The 18,257-nt window shown below is 38.9% G+C and overlaps 12 non-coding genes across 12 annotated transcripts; all 12 read right to left on the bottom strand.

The window, feature by feature from the left end:
- Positions 1-1,755: 1,755 nt before the first annotated feature.
- On the bottom strand, positions 1,756-1,828 carry TRNAK-CUU (transfer RNA lysine (anticodon CUU)). Its single transcript has one exon. It is a non-coding gene; the product is annotated as a tRNA-Lys (tRNA).
- Positions 1,829-2,599: 771 nt separating this feature from the next.
- TRNAK-CUU (transfer RNA lysine (anticodon CUU)) lies at positions 2,600-2,672 on the bottom strand. Its single transcript has one exon. It is a non-coding gene; the product is annotated as a tRNA-Lys (tRNA).
- A 1,615-nt stretch (positions 2,673-4,287) lies between these two features.
- On the bottom strand, positions 4,288-4,360 carry TRNAK-CUU (transfer RNA lysine (anticodon CUU)). The gene has a single exon. It is a non-coding gene; the product is annotated as a tRNA-Lys (tRNA).
- Positions 4,361-5,975: 1,615 nt separating this feature from the next.
- On the bottom strand, positions 5,976-6,048 carry TRNAK-CUU (transfer RNA lysine (anticodon CUU)). Its single transcript has one exon. It is a non-coding gene; the product is annotated as a tRNA-Lys (tRNA).
- Positions 6,049-6,819: 771 nt separating this feature from the next.
- TRNAK-CUU (transfer RNA lysine (anticodon CUU)) lies at positions 6,820-6,892 on the bottom strand. The gene has a single exon. It is a non-coding gene; the product is annotated as a tRNA-Lys (tRNA).
- A 770-nt stretch (positions 6,893-7,662) lies between these two features.
- On the bottom strand, positions 7,663-7,735 carry TRNAK-CUU (transfer RNA lysine (anticodon CUU)). The gene has a single exon. It is a non-coding gene; the product is annotated as a tRNA-Lys (tRNA).
- A 771-nt stretch (positions 7,736-8,506) lies between these two features.
- Positions 8,507-8,579, bottom strand: TRNAK-CUU (transfer RNA lysine (anticodon CUU)). The gene has a single exon. It is a non-coding gene; the product is annotated as a tRNA-Lys (tRNA).
- Positions 8,580-9,350: 771 nt separating this feature from the next.
- On the bottom strand, positions 9,351-9,423 carry TRNAK-CUU (transfer RNA lysine (anticodon CUU)). Its single transcript has one exon. It is a non-coding gene; the product is annotated as a tRNA-Lys (tRNA).
- A 771-nt stretch (positions 9,424-10,194) lies between these two features.
- On the bottom strand, positions 10,195-10,267 carry TRNAK-CUU (transfer RNA lysine (anticodon CUU)). The gene has a single exon. It is a non-coding gene; the product is annotated as a tRNA-Lys (tRNA).
- A 3,303-nt stretch (positions 10,268-13,570) lies between these two features.
- Positions 13,571-13,643, bottom strand: TRNAK-CUU (transfer RNA lysine (anticodon CUU)). The gene has a single exon. It is a non-coding gene; the product is annotated as a tRNA-Lys (tRNA).
- A 1,616-nt stretch (positions 13,644-15,259) lies between these two features.
- Positions 15,260-15,332, bottom strand: TRNAK-CUU (transfer RNA lysine (anticodon CUU)). The gene has a single exon. It is a non-coding gene; the product is annotated as a tRNA-Lys (tRNA).
- A 2,459-nt stretch (positions 15,333-17,791) lies between these two features.
- Positions 17,792-17,864, bottom strand: TRNAK-CUU (transfer RNA lysine (anticodon CUU)). The gene has a single exon. It is a non-coding gene; the product is annotated as a tRNA-Lys (tRNA).
- Between the last annotated feature and the right edge of the window lie 393 nt (positions 17,865-18,257).

Raw genomic sequence — 18,257 nt, 5'->3', positions numbered from 1 at the left:
TCTAATGCAAGATTAATCACCATATTATGAGAGCCAATGCAATCATCCAGCAAAAAATACTCGTTTTCGCCCAACGTGGGGCTCGAACCCACAACCCTGAGATTAAGAGTCTCATGCTCTACCGACTGAGCTAGCCGGGCTCCCACTCAAATATGGTATGCAGACTCATCATTTTTTATTAAGGAAAACCGTTTTTGGATATTCCTCTGCTCTTGTTTTGCAAGGAACTTCACTTTTATACATCCTTCAGAGGAAAGAATGCCAAGTAAAATAAGACGAAATGAAAATGGAAGGTGTGAAATTTTCATTTTGAGATTGCATAAGAAATCAAATTCCTCTCACGTGCTATAGAATACCTAAACACTTTTGATTAAACCACTTTAGTTGTTATAATGACACCAAATTTGAAAGCCATCTGTGACTTTTCTGTTCTTACTCTGCAACAACCATGGCAATTACAAGTTAAAAAGTAAAATGTATGCAAATTTTAGAATGGAGAATGCGGGCATCGATCCCGCTACCTCTCGCATGCTAAGCGAGCGCTCTACCATTTGAGCTAATTCCCCTGTGTGCTCACTCAGCATCACATTTCAAATGTAACGTTACTGCTGTCCACACTTTATTTTAAGTCTAATTGCCCATAACATGAGTGTTCAGTTCACTCCTAACTGATGCCTTAACTACACCTAGGGGATGTTTTACACTTCAGGTTGGCATGTTTAGTACTTGAATAGGAGTGATATCACTGTATGTTAACCTAGACTCAGGCCCTACCTAATCTTGGAGATACATTTCTCATGAATGAGTAACCAAGGGAGATACAATTTTTAGGAGTTAGTGCATGTCTAATGCAAGATTAATCACCATATTATGAGAGCCAATGCAATCATCCAGCAAAAAATACTCGTTTTCGCCCAATGTGGGGCTCGAACCCACGACCCTGAGATTAAGAGTCTCATGCTCTACCGACTGAGCTAGCCGGGCTCCCACTCAAATATGGTATGCAGACTCATCATTTTTTATTAAGGAAAACCGTTTCTGGATATTCCTCTGCTCTTGTTTTGCAAGGAACTTCACTTTTATACATCCTTCAGAGGAAAGAATGTCAAGTAAAATAAGACGAAATGAAAATGGAAGGTGTGAAATTTTCATTTTGAGATTGCATAAGAAATCAAATTCCTCTCACGTGCTATAGAATACCTAAACACTTTTGATTAAACCACTTTAGTTGTTATAATGACACCAAATTTGAAAGCCATCTGTGACTTTTCTGTTCTTACTCTGCAACAACCATGGCAATTACAAGTTAAAAAGTAAAATGTATGCAAATTTTAGAATGGAGAATGCGGGCATCGATCCCGCTACCTCTCGCATGCTAAGCGAGCGCTCTACCATTTGAGCTAATTCCCCTGTGTGCTCACTCAGCATCACATTTCAAAAGTAACGTTACTGCTGTCCACACTTTATTTTAAGTCTAATTGCCCATAACATGAGTGTTCAGTTCACTCCTAACTGATGCCTTAACTACACCTAGGTGATGATTTACACTTCAGGTTGGCATGTTTAGTACTTGAATAGGAGTGATATCACTGTATGTTAACCTAGACTCAGGCCCTACCTAATCTTGGAGATACATTTCTCATGAATGAGTAACCAAGGGAGATACAATTTTTAGGAGTTAGTGCATGTCTAATGCAAGATTAATCACCATATTATGAGAGCCAATGCTATCATCCAGCAAAAATTACTCGTTTTCGCCCAACGTGGGGCTCGAACCCACGACCCTGAGATTAAGAGTCTCATGCTCTACCGACTGAGCTAGCCGGGCTCCCACTTAAATATGGTATGCAGACTCATCATTTTTTATTAAGGAAAACTGTTTCTGGATATTCCTCTGCTCTTGTTTTGCAAGGAACTTCACTTTTATACATCCTTCAGAGGAAAGAATGTCAAGTAAAATAAGACGAAATGAAAATGGAAGGTGTGAAATTTTCATTTTGAGATTGCATAAGAAATCAAATTCCTCTCACGTGCTATAGAATACCTAAACACTTTTGATTAAACCACTTTAGTTGTTATAATGACACCAAATTTGAAAGCCATCTGTGACTTTTCTGTTCTTACTCTGCAACAACCATGGCAATTACAAGTTAAAAAGTAAAATGTATGCAAATTTTAGAATGGAGAATGCGGGCATCGATCCCGCTACCTCTCGCATGCTAAGCGAGCGCTCTACCATTTGAGCTAATTCCCCTGTGTGCTCACTCAGCATCACATTTCAAAAGTAACGTTACTGCTGTCCACACTTTATTTTAAGTCTAATTGCCCATAACATGAGTGTTCAGTTCACTCCTAACTGATGCCTTAACTACACCTAGGGGATGTTTTACACTTCAGGTTGGCATGTTTAGTACTTGAATAGGAGTGATATCACTGTATGTTAACCTAGACTCAGGCCCTACCTAATCTTGGAGATACATTTCTCATGAATGAGTAACCAAGGGAGATACAATTTTTAGGAGTTAGTGCATGTCTAATGCAAGATTAATCACCATATTATGAGAGCCAATGCAATCATCCAGCAAAAATTACTCGTTTTCGCCCAACGTGGGGCTCGAACCCACGACCCTGAGATTAAGAGTCTCATGCTCTACCGACTGAGCTAGCCGGGCTCCCACTTAAATATGGTATGCAGACTCATCATTTTTTATTAAGGAAAACTGTTTCTGGATATTCATCTGCTCTTGTTTTGCAAGGAACTTCACTTTTATACATCCTTCAGAGGAAAGAATGTCAAGTAAAATAAGACGAAATGAAAATGGAAGGTGTGAAATTTTCATTTTGAGATTGCATAAGAAATCAAATTCCTCTCACGTGCTATAGAATACCAAAACACTTTTGATTAAACCACTTTAGTTGTTATAATGACACCAAATTTGAAAGCCATCTGTGACTTTTCTGTTCTTACTCTGCAACAACCATGGCAATTACAAGTTAAAAAGTAAAATGTATGCAAATTTTAGAATGGAGAATGCGGGCATCGATCCCGCTACCTCTCGCATGCTAAGCGAGCGCTCTACCATTTGAGCTAATTCCCCTGTGTGCTCACTCAGCATCACATTTCAAAAGTAACGTTACTGCTGTCCACACTTTATTTTAAGTCTAATTGCCCATAACATGAGTGTTCAGTTCACTCCTAACTGATGCCTTAACTACACCTAGGGGATGTTTTACACTTCAGGTTGGCATGTTTAGTACTTGAATAGGATTGATATCACTGTATGTTAACCTAGACTCAGGCCCTACCTAATCTTGGAGATACATTTCTCATGAATGAGTAACCAAGGGAGATACAATTTTTAGGAGTTAGTGCATGTCTAATGCAAGATTAATCACCATATTATGAGAGCCAATGCAATCATCCAGCAAAAAATACTCGTTTTCGCCCAATGTGGGGCTCGAACCCACGACCCTGAGATTAAGAGTTTCATGCTCTACCGACTGAGCTAGCCGGGCTCCCACTCAAATATGGTATGCAGACTCATCATTTTTTATTAAGGAAAACCGTTTCTGGATATTATACTGCTCTTGTTTTGCAAGGAACTTCACTTTTATACATCCTTCAGAGGAAAGAATGTCAAGTAAAATAAGACGAAATGAAAATGGAAGGTGTGAAATTTTCATTTTGAGATTGCATAAGAAATCAAATTCCTCTCACGTGCTATAGAATACCTAAACACTTTTGATTAAACCACTTTAGTTGTTATAATGACACCAAATTTGAAAGCCATCTGTGACTTTTCTGTTCTTACTCTGCAACAACCATGGCAATTACAAGTTAAAAAGTAAAATGTATGCAAATTTTAGAATGGAGAATGCGGGCATCGATCCCGCTACCTCTCGCATGCTAAGCGAGTGCTCTACCATTTGAGCTAATTCCCCTGTGTGCTCACTCAGCATCACATTTCAAAAGTAACGTTACTGCTGTCCACACTTTATTTTAAGTCTAATTGCCCATAACATGAGTGTTCAGTTCACTCCTAACTGATGCCTTAACTACACCTAGGGGATGTTTTACACTTCAGGTTGGCATGTTTAGTACTTGAATAGGAGTGATATCACTGTATGTTAACCTAGACTCAGGCCCTACCTAATCTTGGAGATACATTTCTCATGAATGAGTAACCAAGGGAGATACAATTTTTAGGAGTTAGTGCATGTCTAATGCAAGATTAATCACCATATTATGAGAGCCAATGCAATCATCCAGCAAAAAATACTCGTTTTCGCCCAACGTGGGGCTCGAACCCACGACCCTGAGATTAAGAGTCTCATGCTCTACCGACTGAGCTAGCCGGGCTCCCACTCAAATATGGTATGCAGACTCATCATTTTTTATTAAGGAAAACCGTTTCTGGATATTCCTCTGCTCTTGTTTTGCAAGGAACTTCACTTTTATACATCCTTCAGAGGAAAGAATGTCAAGTAAAATAAGACGAAATGAAAATGGAAGGTGTGAAATTTTCATTTTGAGATTGCATAAGAAATCAAATTCCTCTCACGTGCTATAGAATACCTAAACACTTTTGATTAAACCACTTTAGTTGTTATAATGACACCAAATTTGAAAGCCATCTGTGACTTTTCTGTTCTTACTCTGCAACAACCATGGCAATTACAAGTTAAAAAGTAAAATGTATGCAAATTTTAGAATGGAGAATGCGGGCATCGATCCCGCTACCTCTCGCATGCTAAGCGAGCGCTCTACCATTTGAGCTAATTCCCCTGTGTGCTCACTCAGCATCACATTTCAAAAGTAACGTTACTGCTGTCCACACTTTATTTTAAGTCTAATTGCCCATAACATGAGTGTTCAGTTCACTCCTAACTGATGCCTTAACTACACCTAGGGGATGTTTTACACTTCAGGTTGGCATGTTTAGTACTTGAATAGGAGTGATATCACTGTATGTTAACCTAGACTCAGGCCCTACCTAATCTTGGAGATACATTTCTCATGAAAGAGTAACCAAGGGAGATACAATTTTTAGGAGTTAGTGCATGTCTAATGCAAGATTAATCACCATATTATGAGAGCCAATGCTATCATCCAGCAAAAAATACTCGTTTTCGCCCAACGTGGGGCTCAAACCCACGACCCTGAGATTAAGAGTCTCATGCTCTACCGACTGAGCTAGCCGGGCTCCCACTTAAATATGGTATGCAGACTCATCATTTTTTATTAAGGAAAAATGTTTCTGGATATTCCTCTGCTCTTGTTTTGCAAGGAACTTCACTTTTATACATCCTTCAGAGGAAAGAATGTCAAGTAAAATAAGACGAAATGAAAATGGAAGGTGTGAAATTTTCATTTTGAGATTGAATAAGAAATCAAATTCCTCTCACGTGCTATAGAATACCTAAACACTTTTGATTAAACCACTTTAGTTGTTATAATGACACCAAATTTGAAAGCCATCTGTGACTTTTCTGTTCTTACTCTGCAACAACTGTGGCAATTACAAGTTAAAAAGTAAAATGTATGCAAATTTTAGAATGGAGAATGCGGGCATCGATCCCGCTACCTCTCGCATGCTAAGCGAGCGCTCTACCATTTGAGCTATTTCCCCTGTGTGCTCACTCAGCATCACATTTCAAAAGTAACGTTACTGCTGTCCACACTTTATTTTAAGTCTAATTGCCCATAACATGAGTGTTCAGTTCACTCCTAACTGATGCCTTAACTACACCTAGGGGATGTTTTACACTTCAGGTTGGCATGTTTAGTACTTGAATAGGAGTGATATCACTGTATATTAACCTAGACTCAGGCCCTACCTAATCTTGGAGATACATTTCTCATGAATGAGTAACCAAGGGAGATACAATTTTTAGGAGTTAGTGCATGTCTAATGCAAGATTAATCACCATATTATGAGAGCCAATGCAATCATCCAGCAAAAAATACTCGTTTTCGCCCAACGTGGGGCTCGAACCCACGACCCTGAGATTAAGAGTCTCATGCTCTACCGACTGAGCTAGCCGGGCTCCCACTTAAATATGGTATGCAGACTCATAATTTTTTATTAAGGAAAACCGTTTCTGGATATTCCTCTGCTCTTGTTTTGCAAGGAACTTCACTTTTATACATCCTTCAGAGGAAAGAATGTCAAGTAAAATAAGACGAAATGAAAATGGAAGGTGTGAAATTTTCATTTTGAGATTGCATAAGAAATCAAATTCCTCTCACGTGCTATAGAATACCTAAACACTTTTGATTAAACCACTTTAGTTGTTATAATGACACCAAATTTGAAAGCCATCTGTGACTTTTCTGTTCTTACTCTGCAAAAACCATGGCAATTACAAGTTAAAAAGTAAAATGTATGCAAATTATAGAATGGAGAATGCGGGCATCGATCCCGCTACCTCTCGCATGCTAAGCGAGCGCTCTACCATTTGAGCTAATTCCCCTGTGTGCTCACTCAGCATCACATTTCAAAAGTAACGTTACTGCTGTCCACACTTTATTTTAAGTCTAATTGCCCATAACATGAGTGTTCAGTTCACTCCTAACTGATGCCTTAACTACACCTAGGGGATGTTTTACACTTCAGGTTGGCATGTTTAGTACTTGAATAGGAGTGATATCACTGTATGTTAACCTAGACTCAGGCCCTACCTAATCTTGGAGATACATTTCTCATGAATGAGTAACCAAGGGAGATACAATGTTTAGGAGTTAGTGCATGTCTAATGCAAGATTAATCACCATATTATGAGAGCCAATGCAATCATCCAGCAAAAAATACTCGTTTTCGCCCAACGTGGGGCTCGAACCCACGACCCTGAGATTAAGAGTCTCATGCTCTACCGACTGAGCTAGCCGGGCTCCCACTTAAATATGGTATGCAGACTCATCATTTTTTATTAAGGAAAACCGTTTCTGGATATTCCTCTGCTCTTGTTTTGCAAGGAACTTCACTTTTATACATCCTTCAGAGGAAAGAATGTCAAGTAAAATAAGACGAAATGAAAATGGAAGGTGTGAAATTTTCATTTTGAGATTGCATAAGAAATCAAATTCCTCTCACGTGCTATAGAATACCTAAACACTTTTGATTAAACCACTTTAGTTGTTATAATGACACCAAATTTGAAAGCCATCTGTGACTTTTCTGTTCTTACTCTGCAACAACCATGGCAATTACAAGTTAAAAAGTAAAATGTATGTAAATTTTAGAATGGAGAATGCGGGCATCGATCCCGCTACCTCTCGCATGCTAAGCGAGCGCTCTACCATTTGAGCTAATTCCCCTGTGTGCTCACTCAGCATCACATTTCAAAAGTAACGTTACTGCTGTCCACACTTTATTTTAAGTCTAATTGCCCATAACACGAGTGTTCAGTTCACTCCTAACTGATGCCTTAACTACACCTAGGGGATGTTTTACACTTCAGGTTGGCATGTTTAGTACTTGAATAGGATTGATATCACTGTATGTTAACCTAGACTCAGGCCCTACCTAATCTTGGAGATACATTTCTCATGAATAAGTAACCAAGGGAGATACAATTTTTAGGAGTTAGTGCATGTCTAATGCAAGATTAATCACCATATTATGAGAGCCAATGCAATCATCCAGCAAAAAATACTCGTTTCGCCCAACGTGGGGCTCGAACCCACGACCCTGAGATTAAGAGTCTCATGCTCTACCGACTGAGCTAGCCGGGCTCCCACTCAAATATGGTATGCAGACTCATCATTTTTTATTAAGGAAAAATGTTTCTGGATATTCCTCTGCTCTTGTTTTGCAAGGAACTTCACTTTTATACATCCTTCAGAGGAAAGAATGTCAAGTAAAATAAGACGAAATGAAAATGGAAGGTGTGAAATTTTCATTTTGAGATTGAATAAGAAATCAAATTCCTCTCACGTGCTATAGAATACCTAAACACTTTTGATTAAACCACTTTAGTTGTTATAATGATACCAAATTTGAAAGCCATCTGTGACTTTTCTGTTCTTACTCTGCAACAACCGTGGCAATTACAAGTTAAAAAGTAAAATGTATGCAAATTTTAGAATGGAGAATGCGGGCATCGAACCCGCTACCTCTCGCATGCTAAGCGAGCGCTCTACCATTTGAGCTATTTCCCCTGTGTGCTCACTCAGCATCACATTTCAAAAGTAACGTTACTGCTGTCCACACTTTATTTTAAGTCTAATTGCCCATAACATGAGTGTTCAGTTCACTCCTAACTGATGCCTTAACTACACCTAGGGGATGTTTTACACTTCAGGTTGGCATGTTTAGTACTTGAATAGGAGTGATATCACTGTATATTAACCTAGACTCAGGCCCTACCTAATCTTGGAGATACATTTCTCATGAATGAGTAACCAAGGGAGATACAATTTTTAGGAGTTAGTGCATGTCTAATGCAAGATTAATCACCATATTATGAGAGCCAATGCAATCATCCAGCAAAAAATACTCGTTTTCGCCCAACGTGGGGCTCGAACCCACGACCCTGAGATTAAGAGTCTCATGCTCTACCGACTGAGCTAGCCGGGCTCCCACTTAAATATGGTATGCAGACTCATCATTTCTTATTAAGGAAAACCGTTTCTGGATATTCCTCTGCTCTTGTTTTGCAAGGAACTTCACTTTTATACATCCTTCAGAGGAAAGAATGTCAAGTAAAATAAGACGAAATGAAAATGGAAGGTGTGAAATTTTCATTTTGAGATTGCATAAGAAATCAAATTCCTCTCACGTGCTATAGAATACCTAAACACTTTTGATTAAACCACTTTAGTTGTTATAATGACACCAAATTTGAAAGCCATCTGTGACTTTTCTGTTCTTACTCTGCAACAACCATGGCAATTACAAGTTAAAAAGTAAAATGTATGCAAATTATAGAATGGAGAATGCGGGCATCGATCCCGCTACCTCTCGCATGCTAAGCGAGCGCTCTACCATTTGAGCTAATTCCCCTGTGTGCTCACTCAGCATCACATTTCAAAAGTAACGTTACTGCTGTCCACACTTTATTTTAAGTCTAATTGCCCATAACATGAGTGTTCAGTTCACTCCTAACTGATGCCTTAACTACACCTAGGGGATGTTTTACACTTCAGGTTGGCATGTTTAGTACTTGAATAGGAGTGATATCAGTGTATGTTAACCTAGACTCAGGCCCTACCTAATCTTGGAGATACATTTCTCATGAATGAGTAACCAAGGGAGATACAATGTTTAGGAGTTAGTGCATGTCTAATGCAAGATTAATCACCATATTATGAGAGCCAATGCAATCACCCTGCAAAAAATACTCGTTTTCGCCCAACGTGGGGCTCGAACCCACGACCCTGAGATTAAGAGTCTCATGCTCTACCGACTGAGCTAGCCGGGCTCCCACTTAAATATGGTATGCAGACTCATCATTTTTTATTAAGGAAAACCGTTTCTGGATATTCCTCTGCTCTTGTTTTGCAAGGAACTTCACTTTTATACATCCTTCAGAGGAAAGAATGTCAAGTAAAATAAGACGAAATGAAAATGGAAGGTGTGAAATTTTCATTTTGAGATTGCATAAGAAATCAAATTCCTCTCACGTGCTATAGAATACCTAAACACTTTTGATTAAACCACTTTAGTTGTTATAATGACACCAAATTTGAAAGCCATCTGTGACTTTTCTGTTCTTACTCTGCAACAACCATGGCAATTACAAGTTAAAAAGTAAAATGTATGCAAATTATAGAATGGAGAATGCGGGCATCGATCCCGCTACCTCTCGCATGCTAAGCGAGCGCTCTACCATTTGAGCTAATTCCCCTGTGTGCTCACTCAGCATCACATTTCAAAAGTAACGTTACTGCTGTCCACACTTTATTTTAAGTCTAATTGCCCATAACATGAGTGTTCAGTTCACTCCTAACTGATGCCTTAACTACACCTAGGGGATGTTTTACACTTCAGGTTGGCATGTTTAGTACTTGAATAGGAGTGATATCACTGTATGTTAACCTAGACTCAGGCCCTACCTAATCTTGGAGATACATTTCTCATGAATGAGTAACCAAGGGAGATACAATGTTTAGGAGTTAGTGCATGTCTAATGCAAGATTAATCAGCATATTATGAGAGCCAATGCAATCATCCAGCAAAAAATACTCGTTTTCGCCCAACGTGGGGCTCGAACCCACGACCCTGAGATTAAGAGTCTCATGCTCTACCGACTGAGCTAGCCGGGCTCCCACTCAAATATGGTATGCAGACTCATCATTTTTTATTAAGGAAAACCGTTTCTGGATATTCCTCTGCTCTTGTTTTGCAAGGAACTTCACTTTTATACATCCTTCAGAGGAAAGAATGTCAAGTAAAATAAGACGAAATGAAAATGGAAGGTGTGAAATTTTCATTTTGAGATTGCATAAGAAATCAAATTCCTCTCACGTGCTATAGAATACCTAAACACTTTTGATTAAACCACTTTAGTTGTTATAATGACACCAAATTTGAAAGCCATCTGTGACTTTTCTGTTCTTACTCTGCAACAACCATGGCAATTACAAGTTAAAAAGTAAAATGTATGCAAATTTTAGAATGGAGAATGCGGGCATCGATCCCGCTACCTCTCGCATGCTAAGCGAGCGCTCTACCATTTGAGCTAATTCCCCTGTGTGCTCACTCAGCATCACATTTCGAAAGTAACGTTACTGCTGTCCACACTTTATTTTAAGTCTAATTGCCCATAACATGAGTGTTCAGTTCACTCCTAACTGATGCCTTAACTACACCTAGGGGATGTTTTACACTTCAGGTTGGCATGTTTAGTACTTGAATAGGAGTGATATCACTGTATGTTAACCTAGACTCAGGCCCTACCTAATCTTGGAGATACATTTCTCATGAAAGAGTAACCAAGGGAGATACAATTTTTAGGAGTTAGTGCATGTCTAATGCAAGATTAATCACCATATTATGAGAGCCAATGCTATCATCCAGCAAAAAATACTCGTTTTCGCCCAACGTGGGGCTCAAACCCACGACCCTGAGATTAAGAGTCTCATGCTCTACCGACTGAGCTAGCCGGGCTCCCACTTAAATATGGTATGCAGACTCATCATTTTTTATTAAGGAAAAATGTTTCTGGATATTCCTCTGCTCTTGTTTTGCAAGGAACTTCACTTTTATACATCCTTCAGAGGAAAGAATGTCAAGTAAAATAAGACGAAATGAAAATGGAAGGTGTGAAATTTTCATTTTGAGATTGAATAAGAAATCAAATTCCTCTCACGTGCTATAGAATACCTAAACACTTTTGATTAAACCACTTTAGTTGTTATAATGACACCAAATTTGAAAGCCATCTGTGACTTTTCTGTTCTTACTCTGCAACAACCGTGGCAATTACAAGTTAAAAAGTAAAATGTATGCAAATTTTAGAATGGAGAACGCGGGCATCGATCCCGCTACCTCTCGCATGCTAAGCGAGCGCTCTACCATTTGAGCTATTTCCCCTGTGTGCTCACTCAGCATCACATTTCAAAAGTAACGTTACTGCTGTCCACACTTTATTTTAAGTCTAATTGCCCATAACATGAGTGTTCAGTTCACTCCTAACTGATGCCTTAACTACACCTAGGGGATGTTTTACACTTCAGGTTGGCATGTTTAGTACTTGAATAGGAGTGATATCACTGTATGTTAACCTAGACTCAGGCCCTACCTAATCTTGGAGATACATTTCTCATGAATGAGTAACCAAGGGAGATACAATTTTTAGGAGTTAGTGCATGTCTAATGCAAGATTAATCACCATATTATGAGAGCCAATGCTATCATCCAGCAAAAAATACTCGTTTTCGCCCAACGTGGGGCTCGAACCCACAACCCTGAGATTAAGAGTCTCATGCTCTACCGACTGAGCTAGCCGGGCTCCCACTTAAATATGGTATGCAGACTCATCATTTTTTATTAAGGAAAACTGTTTCTGGATATTCCTCTGCTCTTGTTTTGCAAGGAACTTCACTTTTATACATCCTTCAGAGGAAAGAATGTCAAGTAAAATAAGACGAAATGAAAATGGAAGGTGTGAAATTTTCATTTTGAGATTGCATAAGAAATCAAATTCCTCTCACGTGCTATAGAATACCTAAACACTTTTGATTAAACCACTTTAGTTGTTATAATGACACCAAATTTGAAAGCCATCTGTGACTTTTCTGTTCTTACTCTGCAACAACCATGGCAATTACAAGTTAAAAAGTAAAATGTATGCAAATTTTAGAATGGAGAATGCGGGCATCGATCCCGCTACCTCTCGCATGCTAAGCGAGCGCTCTACCATTTGAGCTAATTCCCCTGTGTGCTCACTCAGCATCACATTTCAAAAGTAACGTTACTGCTGTCCACACTTTATTTTAAGTCTAATTGCCCATAACATGAGTGTTCAGTTCACTCCTAACTGATGCCTTAACTACACCTAGGGGATGTTTTACACTTCAGGTTGGCATGTTTAGTACTTGAATAGGAGTGATATCACTGTATGTTAACCTAGACTCAGGCCCTACCTAATCTTGGAGATACATTTCTCATGAATGAGTAACCAAGGGAGATACAATTTTTAGGAGTTAGTGCATGTCTAATGCAAGATTAATCACCATATTATGAGAGCCAATGCAATCATCCAGCAAAAAATACTCGTTTTCGCCCAACGTGGGGCTCGAACCCACGACCCTGATATTAAGAGTCTCATGCTCTACCGACTGAGCTAGCCGGGCTCCCACTTAAATATGGTATGCAGACTCATCATTTTTTATTAAGGAAAACCGTTTCTGGATATTCCTCTGCTCTTGTTTTGCAAGGAACTTCACTTTCATACATCCTTCAGAGGAAAGAATGTCAAGTAAAATAAGACGAAATGAAAATGGAAGGTGTGAAATTTTCATTTTGAGATTGCATAAGAAATCAAATTCCTCTCACGTGCTATAGAATACCTAAACACTTTTGATTAAACCACTTTAGTTGTTATAATGACACCAAATTTGAAAGCCATCTGTGACTTTCATGTTCTTACTCTGCAACAACCATGGCAATTACAAGTTAAAAAGTAAAATGTATGCAAATTTTAGAATGGAGAATGCGGGCATCGATCCCGCTACCTCTCGTATGCTAAGCGAGCGCTCTACCATTTGAGCTAATTCCCCTGTGTGCTCACTCAGCATCACATTTCAAAAGTAACGTTACTGCTGTCCACACTGTATTTTAAGTCTAATTGCCCATAACATGAGTGTTCAGTTCACTCCTCACTGATGCCTTAACTACACCTAGGGGATGTTTTACACTTCAGGTTGGCATGTTTAGTACTTGAATAGGAGTGATATCACTGTATGTTAACCTAGACTCAGGCCCTACCTAATCTCGGAGATACATTTCTCATGAATGAGTAACCAAGGGAGATACAATTTTTAGGAGTTAGTGCATGTCTAATGCAAGATTAATCACCATATTATGAGAGCCAATGCTATCATCCAGCAAAAAATACTCGTTTTCGCCCAACGTGGGGCTCGAACCCACGACCCTGAGATTAAGAGTCTCATGCTCTACCGACTGAGCTAGCCGGGCTCCCACTTAAATATGGTATGCAGACTCATCATTTTTTATTAAGGAAAACTGTTTCTGGATATTCCTCTGCTCTTGTTTTGCAAGGAACTTCACTTTTATACATCCTTCAGAGGAAAGAATGTCAAGTAAAATAAGACGAAATGAAAATGGAAGGTGTGAAATTTTCATTTTGAGATTGCATAAGAAATCAAATTCCTCTCACGTGCTATAGAATACCTAAACACTTTTGATTAAACCACTTTAGTTGTTATAATGACACATAATTTGAAAGCCATCTGTGACTTTTCTGTTCTTACTCTGCAACAACCATGGCAATTACAAGTTAAAAAGTAAAATGTATGCAAATTTTAGAATGGAGAATGCGGGCATCGATCCCGCTACCTCTCGCATGCTAAGCGAGCGCTCTACCATTTGAGCTAATTCCCCTGTGTGCTCACTCAGCATCACATTTCAAAAGTAACGTTACTGCTGTCCACACTTTATTTTAAGTCTAATTGCCCATAACATGAGTGTTCAGTTCACTCCTAACTGATGCCTTAACTACACCTAGGGGATGTTTTACACTTCAGGTTGGCATGTTTAGTACTTGAATAGGAGTGATATCACTGTATGTTAACCTAGACTCAGGCCCTACCTAATCTTGGAGATACATTTCTCATGAATGAGTAACCAAGGGAGATACAATTTTTAGGAGTTAGTGCATGTCTAATGCAAGATTAATCACCATATTATGAGAGCCAATGCAATCATCCAGCAAAAAACTACTCGTTTTCGCCCAACGTGAGGCTCGAACCCACGACCCTGAGAATAAGAGTCTCATGCTCTACCGACTGAGCTAGCCGGGCTCCCACTTAAATATGGTATGCAGACTCATAATTTTTTATTAAGGAAAACCGTTTCTGGATATTCCTCTGCTCTTGTTTTGCAAGGAACTTCACTTTTATACATCCTTCAGAGGAAAGAATGTCAAGTAAAATAAGACGAAATGAAAATGGAAGGTGTGAAATTTTCATTTTGAGATTGCATAAGAAATCAAATTCCTCTCACGTGCTATAGAATACCTAAACACTTTTGATTAAACCACTTTAGTTGTTATAATGACACCAAATTTGAAAGCCATCTGTGACTTTTCTGTTCTTACTCTGCAACAACCATGGCAATTACAAGTTAAAAAGTAAAATGTATGCAAATTTTAGAATGGAGAATGCGGGCATCGATCCCGCTACCTCTCGCATGCTAAGCGAGCGCTCTACCATTTGAGCTAATTCCCCTGTGTGCTCACTCAGCATCACATTTCAAAAGTAACGTTACTGCTGTCCACACTTTATTTTAAGTCTAATTGCCCATAACATGAGTGTTCAGTTCACTCCTAACTGATGCCTTAACTACACCTAGGGGATGTTTTACACTTCAGGTTGGCATGTTTAGTACTTGAATAGGAGTGATATCACTGTATGTTAACCTAGACTCAGGCCCTACCTAATCTTGGAGATACATTTCTCATGAATGAGTAACCAAGGGAGATACAATTTTTAGGAGTTAGTGCATGTCTAATGCAAGATTAATCACCATATTATGAGAGCCAATGCTATCATCCAGCAAAAAATACTCGTTTTCGCCCAACGTGGGGCTCGAACCCACGACCCTGAGATTAAGAGTCTCATGCTCTACCGACTGAGCTAGCCGGGCTCCCACTTAAATATGGTATGCAGACTCATCATTTTTTATTAAGGAAAAATGTTTCTGGATATTCCTCTGCTCTTGTTTTGCAAGGAACTTCACTTTTATACATCCTTCAGAGGAAAGAATGTCAAGTAAAATAAGACGAAATGAAAATGTAAGGTGTGAAATTTTCATTTTGAGATTGAATAAGAAATCAAATTCCTCTCACGTGCTATAGAATACCTAAACACTTTTGATTAAACCACTTTAGTTGTTATAATGACACCAAATTTGAAAGCCATCTGTGACTTTTCTGTTCTTACTCTGCAACAACCGTGGCAATTACAAGTTAAAAAGTAAAATGTATGCAAATTTTAGAATGGAGAACGCGGGCATCGATCCCGCTACCTCTCGCATGCTAAGCGAGCGCTCTACCATTTGAGCTATTTCCCCTGTGTGCTCACTCAGCATCACATTTCAAAAGTAACGTTACTGCTGTCCACACTTTATTTTAAGTCTAATTGCCCATAACATGAGTGTTCAGTTCACTCCTAACTGATGCCTTAACTACACCTAGGGGATGTTTTACACTTCAGGTTGGCATGTTTAGTACTTGAATAGGAGTGATATCACTGTATGTTAACCTAGACTCAGGCCCTACCTAATCTTGGAGATACATTTCTCATGAATGAGTAACCAAGGGAGATACAATTTTTAGGAGTTAGTGCATGTCTAATGCAAGATTAATCACCATATTATGAGAGCCAATGCTATCATCCAGCAAAAAATACTCGTTTTCGCCCAACGTGGGGCTCGAACCCACAACCCTGAGATTAAGAGTCTCATGCTCTACCGACTGAGCTAGCCGGGCTCCCACTTAAATATGGTATGCAGACTCATCATTTTTTATTAAGGAAAACTGTTTCTGGATATTCCTCTGCTCTTGTTTTGCAAGGAACTTCACTTTTATACATCCTTCAGAGGAAAGAATGTCAAGTAAAATAAGACGAAATGAAAATGGAAGGTGTGAAATTTTCATTTTGAGATTGCATAAGAAATCAAATTCCTCTCACGTGCTATAGAATACCTAAACACTTTTGATTAAACCACTTTAGTTGTTATAATGACACCAAATTTGAAAGCCATCTGTGACTTTTCTGTTCTTACTCTGCAACAACCATGGCAATTACAAGTTAAAAAGTAAAATGTATGCAAATTTTAGAATGGAGAATGCGGGCATCGATCCCGCTACCTCTCGCATGCTAAGCGAGCGCTCTACCATTTGAGCTAATTCCCCTGTGTGCTCACTCAGCATCACATTTCAAAAGTAACGTTACTGCTGTCCACACTTTATTTTAAGTCTAATTGCCCATAACATGAGTGTTCAGTTCACTCCTAACTGATGCCTTAACTACACCTAGGGGATGTTTTACACTTCAGGTTGGCATGTTTAGTACTTGAATAGGAGTGATATCACTGTATGTTAACCTAGACTCAGGCCCTACCTAATCTTGGAGATACATTTCTCATGAATGAGTAACCAAGGGAGATACAATTTTTAGGAGTTAGTGCATGTCTAATGCAAGATTAATCACCATATTATGAGAGCCAATGCAATCATCCAGCAAAAAATACTCGTTTTCGCCCAACGTGGGGCTCGAACCCACGACCCTGATATTAAGAGTCTCATGCTCTACCGACTGAGCTAGCCGGGCTCCCACTTAAATATGGTATGCAGACTCATCATTTTTTATTAAGGAAAACCGTTTCTGGATATTCCTCTGCTCTTGTTTTGCAAGGAACTTCACTTTCATACATCCTTCAGAGGAAAGAATGTCAAGTAAAATAAGACGAAATGAAAATGGAAGGTGTGAAATTTTCATTTTGAGATTGCATAAGAAATCAAATTCCTCTCACGTGCTATAGAATACCTAAACACTTTTGATTAAACCACTTTAGTTGTTATAATGACACCAAATTTGAAAGCCATCTGTGACTTTCATGTTCTTACTCTGCAACAACCATGGCAATTACAAGTTAAAAAGTAAAATGTATGCAAATTTTAGAATGGAGAATGCGGGCATCGATCCCGCTACCTCTCGTATGCTAAGCGAGCGCTCTACCATTTGAGCTAATTCCCCTGTGTGCTCACTCAGCATCACATTTCAAAAGTAACGTTACTGCTGTCCACACTTTATTTTAAGTCTAATTGCCCATAACATGAGTGTTCAGTTCACTCCTAACTGATGCCTTAACTACACCTAGGGGATGTTTTACACTTCAGGTTGGCATGTTTAGTACTTGAATAGGAGTGATATCACTGTATATTAACCTAGACTCAGGCCCTACCTAATCTTGGAGATACATTTCTCATGAATGAGTAACCAAGGGAGATACAATTTTTAGGAGTTAGTGCATGTCTAATGCAAGATTAATCACCATATTATGAGAGCCAATGCAATCATCCAGCAAAAAATACTCGTTTTCGCCCAACGTGGGGCTCGAACCCACGACCCTGAGATTAAGAGTCTCATGCTCTACCGACTGAGCTAGCCGGGCTCCCACTTAAATATGGTATGCAGACTCATCATTTCTTATTAAGGAAAACCGTTTCTGGATATTCCTCTGCTCTTGTTTTGCAAGGAACTTCACTTTTATACATCCTTCAGAGGAAAGAATGTCAAGTAAAATAAGACGAAATGAAAATGGAAGGTGTGAAATTTTCATTTTGAGATTGCATAAGAAATCAAATTCCTCTCACGTGCTATAGAATACCTAAACACTTTTGATTAAACCACTTTAGTTGTTATAATGACACCAAATTTGAAAGCCATCTGTGACTTTTCTGTTCTTACTCTGCAACAACCATGGCAATTACAAGTTAAAAAGTAAAATGTATGCAAATTATAGAATGGAGAATGCGGGCATCGATCCCGCTACCTCTCGCATGCT

The sequence above is a fragment of the Triturus cristatus genome, chromosome 4_1 (assembly GCF_964204655.1).
Source record: "Triturus cristatus chromosome 4_1, aTriCri1.1, whole genome shotgun sequence".
NCBI lineage: Eukaryota > Metazoa > Chordata > Amphibia > Caudata > Salamandridae > Triturus > Triturus cristatus.
The sequence above is the reverse complement of the archived record's forward strand: the minus strand, read 5'-3'. Positions and strand labels throughout refer to the sequence as shown.